This window comes from Urocitellus parryii, chromosome 1 (genome assembly GCF_045843805.1).
Source record: "Urocitellus parryii isolate mUroPar1 chromosome 1, mUroPar1.hap1, whole genome shotgun sequence".
NCBI lineage: Eukaryota > Metazoa > Chordata > Mammalia > Rodentia > Sciuridae > Urocitellus > Urocitellus parryii.
The window spans coordinates 98,083,074-98,089,224 of record NC_135531.1 but is presented as its reverse complement, the minus strand read 5'-3'; the positions used below and the strand labels follow the sequence as shown (position 1 = coordinate 98,089,224).

Here is a 6,151-nt window from a genome sequence, read left to right as displayed (position 1 = left end):
TGTCCATTTCCCCTGATAGATAGCTATGGAATTTATACATGTTTTCTCTGTACTAAGAGAAACTCTTTCTGCACCCTTTTTCATGCAGCATCTGATAGTTGATAGAAAACTATGTGGGCTCCTATCTCAAAGGACCTTCTCTGCTGAGAGTAAAGAAATTTATTTGATCAGGGTATTATCAAGGAAATAATAGTATTTGGAACAGGTGCTTTCAAGACAATAATTAAACTACTTTATTACTTTTTAACCTGCATGATCACACAGCAGGTAGGGCAGAGGAAGACTGCTCCATGGTTCCTTCAGCTCCATGTATTCCTTCAGCAAAGGCTCCTACTTCATTCTTCATATGTTACACAATGATAAGTTTTAATTTGATCAATAAAACATATTTAAGCCAAATTCCCAAGTTTAAAAAGTGACTTTGAATTTCAGAAGCTACTTCCTGGAGGTTTGTCTTCGATCTTCCTTCATTAGCTCAATAAGGGTGATAATTCTGGCAGTCATTGAAGGTGATTAGTGGTTTTCCCGTGAACCATGGTACCTAGTTCTTAGTGCTCTCCAGGTCTCTGAAATGTATCTATCAACAAAGAAAAACATTTACATTTTTCAGAAATTCATTATCCTGTGAACTTCCATGACAAAGTATTCTTTCATTTATTGTCAGTTTTGATTATGTGGCTAGCGCTCTGCTTTGTACCAGGGATCCAGTGGTGAACAATCCCCACTGCTTGCTCTTAGTTGAAAGGGACAGACACACACATCAGTCAGCTCAGGGACTTCATTGGCTCAGTTATTGATATAACTGTTATGTACAGTGTGTGGTCACAGCTCCTCATCCAGAAACTCACACCCTGTCCTTAGGTCTTGGACTCACTGTCTTCATCTTGCAACTGATGTTTCTATGTTGCTCTATCCTTAAGCAGGTTTCCCCTGGTGGATGGAGGCCAGGTGACCATCAGCAACTCCAGGCCTTCCTCTTACAGCTGTGCCGTAGGAGAGAAAGCACCACCCCCGATAGTGCATGGAAGTCCTATGATCCCATCTAATTGACCTGGATTGAGCCATATGCCCATTTCCAGACTGTTGGGGGGGGGGTGTATATTTTTATTGCCCAGGCCTGGACTACTAGATCATCCTGGATCAAGGTTAAGAGATGAAGTTAGATTATTTTTCTGAACCTAGTAACTAACAGGACAGAAAGTAAGAAGGAGCCTGAAGAAAACTGAGGAGATGTTTGGCAGACAAAAACGGCACATGTCCTTTACATAAACCTTTTTCTAAAGCAGGATTGCATCATTTTGAGTAAGAACACAGAATCCTTCCAGTGTGGAGACAAAGGAGCAATGATCATCAAATGTAAGTTAGTTAGTGGTAGACCTTGGGGCAGAACTCAGGTCTTCTGACATCTAGTTTAATTGACTCTTCATAAAATGTCTCCCTTTTAAAAGCCAGGCACATCATTTGTGAGATCCAGTGTAAAATGAAAATGAGGACTGCTTGAAAATTAAGAATTTCAAGATGACCACAGCAGAACTACCAACCTAGGGTAAGGGTCACACTCCCATGAAACCTGCTGTATGTGATGCCATGCCTATCCTCTAACACAGTGCCTAAACTCTGACACAGTGTTAGTTTGAGTTTAGATGTGGCAAAAATTAGAAGACATCACCTTCAACTCTTCCAGCTTTCAATCTAAGGTGTATACCACAAAGACACAATGGCTTTTGAGAGATATATAAAGCGGGGCTCTCTTTGACATCAACACAGCTTCTGTAGGAGTAAATGTTTTCATGGGCTATAAATAAGATCATAAATTCCATAAAGTGAGAGAAGAAGATAGTGCCATTCATTCTCTGTTAGCAAGGTGCCATAACCAGTATTGGATTAGGTTCAGGCTGCCGTTGTTGTTGTTGATGATGAACCTTTATTTTATTTATTTATTTATTTATTTATTTATTTATTCGTGGTGCTGAGAATCGAACCCAGTGCCTCACACATGCTAGGCAAGCGCTCTGCCGCTGAGCCACAATCCCAGTCCCTCGAAGTTATTTTTTTTTTAATTTTTAAATTAAGTTTATTTTTAATTGATACATAGGAAATAAAAATAAAACAAAGACAGGAAATAAAAATTGGTAGCGGCCCCCGCCATCTTGGAACATAAACCCGCCTCACCTCGTGGGTGTATCCCATTCGTTCAGTCCTATAGGGAAACCCGTTGGCGCAACACTCATCCCCTTGCCTCTTTTCGCTCTCCCTTAAGTAACCTATCTTCCCGGAGGGCGGAGTCTTAGTCTCTTCGTGAGCAATAAAAGTCTCGTATTCCGGAACCGACCTCGCCCCCGTGACCTCAGCGGCACACTTCCGGGAGTCGGAAACGACCCATCGCCCCGCCCCTTCCCCATCTCTTTTTCCGGTGGCGGAGTCTGGAGACAGACGCCCAGAAATGGGACCTCACAATGGAAAGGAAAAGAAGGAAGAACAGGTCATCAGCCTTGGGCCTCAGGTGGCTGAAGGAGAGAATGTACTTGGTGTCTGCCACATCTTTGCATCCTTCAATGACATTTTTGTCCATGTCACTGATCTTTCTGGAAAGGAAATCATCTGTCGTGTGACAGGTGGGATGAAGGTGAAGGCTGACAGAGATGAATCCTCTCCATGTGCTGCCATGTTGGCTGCCCAGGACGTAGCCCAGTGGTGCAAGGAGCTAGGCATCACTGTCCTCCATATCAAACTCTCTGGGCCACAGGAGGAAACAGGACCAAGACCTCTGGACCTGGGGCCCAGTCAGCTCTCAGAACCCTTGCTCGTTCAGGAATGAAGATTGGGCGGATTGAGGATGTCACCCGCATCCCCTCCGATAGCACCCGCAGGAAGTGGGTTCGCTGTGGTCGTGGTCTGTGAACAGGACTCCTCAGATTATTTTCTGTTAATAAATGCCTTGTAAGCTAAAAAAACAAAAACAACAACAAAAAAAAAAAACCCATCCCCTTCTACAGCACCCTTGAAGATATTTTTAAAGGCTTGAAACCATTTCATTTTTCCATTGGGCCAGCTTGGTTGATTTGGGGTTTGTTGTTTTTAATTGTTTGCTATTCTGGCATGTTCATGTGTTATGGATTTAATTATGTTAATCCACCCCATTTGTATGTTGAAGCTCTAACTCCCAATGTGACCTTTAAGGACATAAAGTTAAATAGCGTTATAAAGGTAGAGCGAGCGCTAATTCGATAGAAGTGGTGTTCTTACAAAAAAGAGAAAAAACACCCAAATATACACATGGAGAAAACACCATGTGGGGACCCAGGGAGAAGGCAGCTCTCTGCAAGCCAAGGAGAGAGGCCTCAAGAGAAACTAGCTTTTCTGGCACCTTAATCTTGGGTTTCTAGCTTCCAGAGCATTGAGAAAATAATTTCTGCTGTTTAAGCCACCCAGTCTGTGGTATTTTATTATGACACCCCTAGCAGCCTAATACAGCACCAATAAACAGCTGTTTAATGAATAAGAGCAATACTTAGAGGACCTGGGTCATCTAGACAAGAGATGTAGTGTAGTATCAGAATTATCTGTGTTGATCTATACATCCCTAAGGGGAAGACCTGAGGCCAATAATTGGAAGTTACAAAAGTAGACAATGGATCAACATAAGAAAGTCCTTCAACAACTAGACTTATTATAATTCCTTTACAGAGAATATTGTCACAGACCTCTAGAGTTTAAGAATAGCTCAGATAATTCAGTTGCAAGAAAAGACTGATCAGAGGAAAGCTTGTTTGGAAATAAAATGGAGAACAAGACCTGCCTTACCAGGTCTTAGATGTTACTCCAAGATGTTCGAGAAGAAGCATCCTTCCTGAAATTCAGGGAAGGCAAGAAGATCATATATTTCTTAACAAATAGTAGGTAATAAATCAATTTGCAAAGGAAATCATCAGAGTTAAGACTGGACAATGTATAATCATGGCTTAAACCAATTATAAGGTAAGATTTTAAAAAGCATAACTCAAATTATGGCGCACACACACACAAAAAAAATCAATGAATGGACTAAAGAACTGAACAGACATTCACAGAAGAAGAAATACAATCAACCAACAAATATATGAAAAAATGTTCAATATCTTTAGCAATTAGAGAAAGGCAAATCAAAGATGTGGAGAGTGCTGACAGTGACTGGGAGATCAGTGTCTGAGATTGGGGTCCCTGATGACTTCATGGCTGTGGCATACTTGGTGACTAGAAAAGTTTCTATGCAAATGCATAGGATGCTCGGTTGCTATAGAGATGTCTTCCATGATAGAGTCTTATCAGCTTCAACCTTATTCTCAGGCACCGCAGCTCCTGGGAATGAAGGAACTTCCTTGCTAAGGTAACCACAATATTTCACCAGTTCTGCTGCTCCTGAATCTGCCTGCGAATCAGTAACTTTAAACAATGAACTTTCTTGAGAGCTGCACAATGCTCCTAACACTGTACATTTCAACTGTAGAATGTAACTGAGGAAATAGCTGCATACTGTTACTCTGTAACTTTTATGAATACAAAGAAAAATGCTTGCATAGTCTTTAATATGATTTAGAGATATTTAATAAAGATTGCTGGTGTAATTCTTTAGACCTGCTTCTCCATCAGAGAGCAGTGCTCCACCCAACCCCTGCTGTTTTATCTTCAAGATCTGCTTGTGTGATTCTATTTCTTCCAATCTCCTATCACCCCTGGTGGGAACCTGCTACTTTGGCCACACTGGTCGCTGGTCATGGCACTAAGATTTCGTCTCACCCCAGTCAGAAATGCAATTATCAAGAATATCAACCACAATAAATGCTGGCAAGGATGTGAGGAGAAAGGTGCCCTCATACATTGCTGGTGGAAATGCAAATTTGTGCAACCATTATGAAAAGTGTTATGGAGATTCCTCAGAAATCATGGAATGGAACCATCATTTGACCCAGCTATCACATGTCTTGGTTTATACCAAAAGGAATTAAAATCAGCATATTATAGTGATGAAGCCACATCAATGTTTATACCAGCTCAATTCACAATAGCTGAACAATAGAACCAACCCAGGTGCCCATTAGAAGATGAATGGATAAGTAAAATATGGAATATACACACAATGGGATATTACTCAGCCTTAAAGAAGAATGAAATTATGGCATTTGCCAGTAAATGGATTGAGCTGGAGAATATCATGCTAAGCCAAATAAGCCAATACCCAAAAATCAAAGGCCAAATGTTTTCTCTGATATGTGGATACTAATTTACAATGACGTGGGGGGGGCACTAGGGAATAATAGAGTTACTTTAGATAAGGTAGAGGGGAGAGGGAGAAGAAGGGGGTATGGGGATAAAAAAGATAGTAGAATGAATCAGACATTATTACCCTATGTACATATATAACTATATGACTGGTGGGATTCTACATCATGTATAACCAGAAGAATGAGAAATTATACTCCATTATATATGATGTGCACTATATCAAAGTACATTATACTGCCATGTAAAACTATTTAAAAATTTTTTTTAAATTAAAAAAACAGTGTGATAAAATAAGCATCTTTATATTCTAAAATCTTGATTTAACACTTTTAATATGTTTAATCTGGAAATTCAAAGGTCTATCACTAAATTCAGTTTCTTTTAATTCTTAGTTTTAGTGGCTGTCAAAGCTGAAAAAACTATAATTATCTCCCAAAGATAAATAGATCTAAATTAAAGAGTGTATCATTGGCTGCACTTGAAATCATGATACTCATTGTTCATTCCTAGCCACCAAGACTTCCTAGCAGAAGTATTTGTAATAATTTAGCAAGAAAATTTCCACTTCCCTGATGTCAGTCAGGTGTTCTTTTAGTTTCATTCTTATATTCCAAACAAATGTATTCAAAGCCTATAGAAGTCTTTATTATGAAGATCTACAAAGTGATTGGAAGATTCTGTGTATCAGACCCTGAGGTGATCCTTAATGTTTCCCCTCCCTTAAAGACCATGCCTTCACCTTTGTGAAATCCCTTTCCCTTGAATATGGACAGTTTCCAATCATTTAAATGTGGCAAAGGTGTGGCATGTCATTCTTGTGCTTATGTTTGGTGATTTTAGCATACTGAAACAAAAGACTCTTCTTGAGATATGGAAGAAATAGAGAGGG

At 39.9% G+C, this 6,151-nt stretch overlaps 1 pseudogene; it reads left to right on the top strand.

Moving 5' to 3' along the window:
* Positions 1-2,443: 2,443 nt before the first annotated feature.
* LOC113179718 (small ribosomal subunit protein uS11 pseudogene) lies at positions 2,444-2,901 on the top strand (annotated as a pseudogene).
* The last annotated feature ends 3,250 nt before the right edge of the window (positions 2,902-6,151 follow it).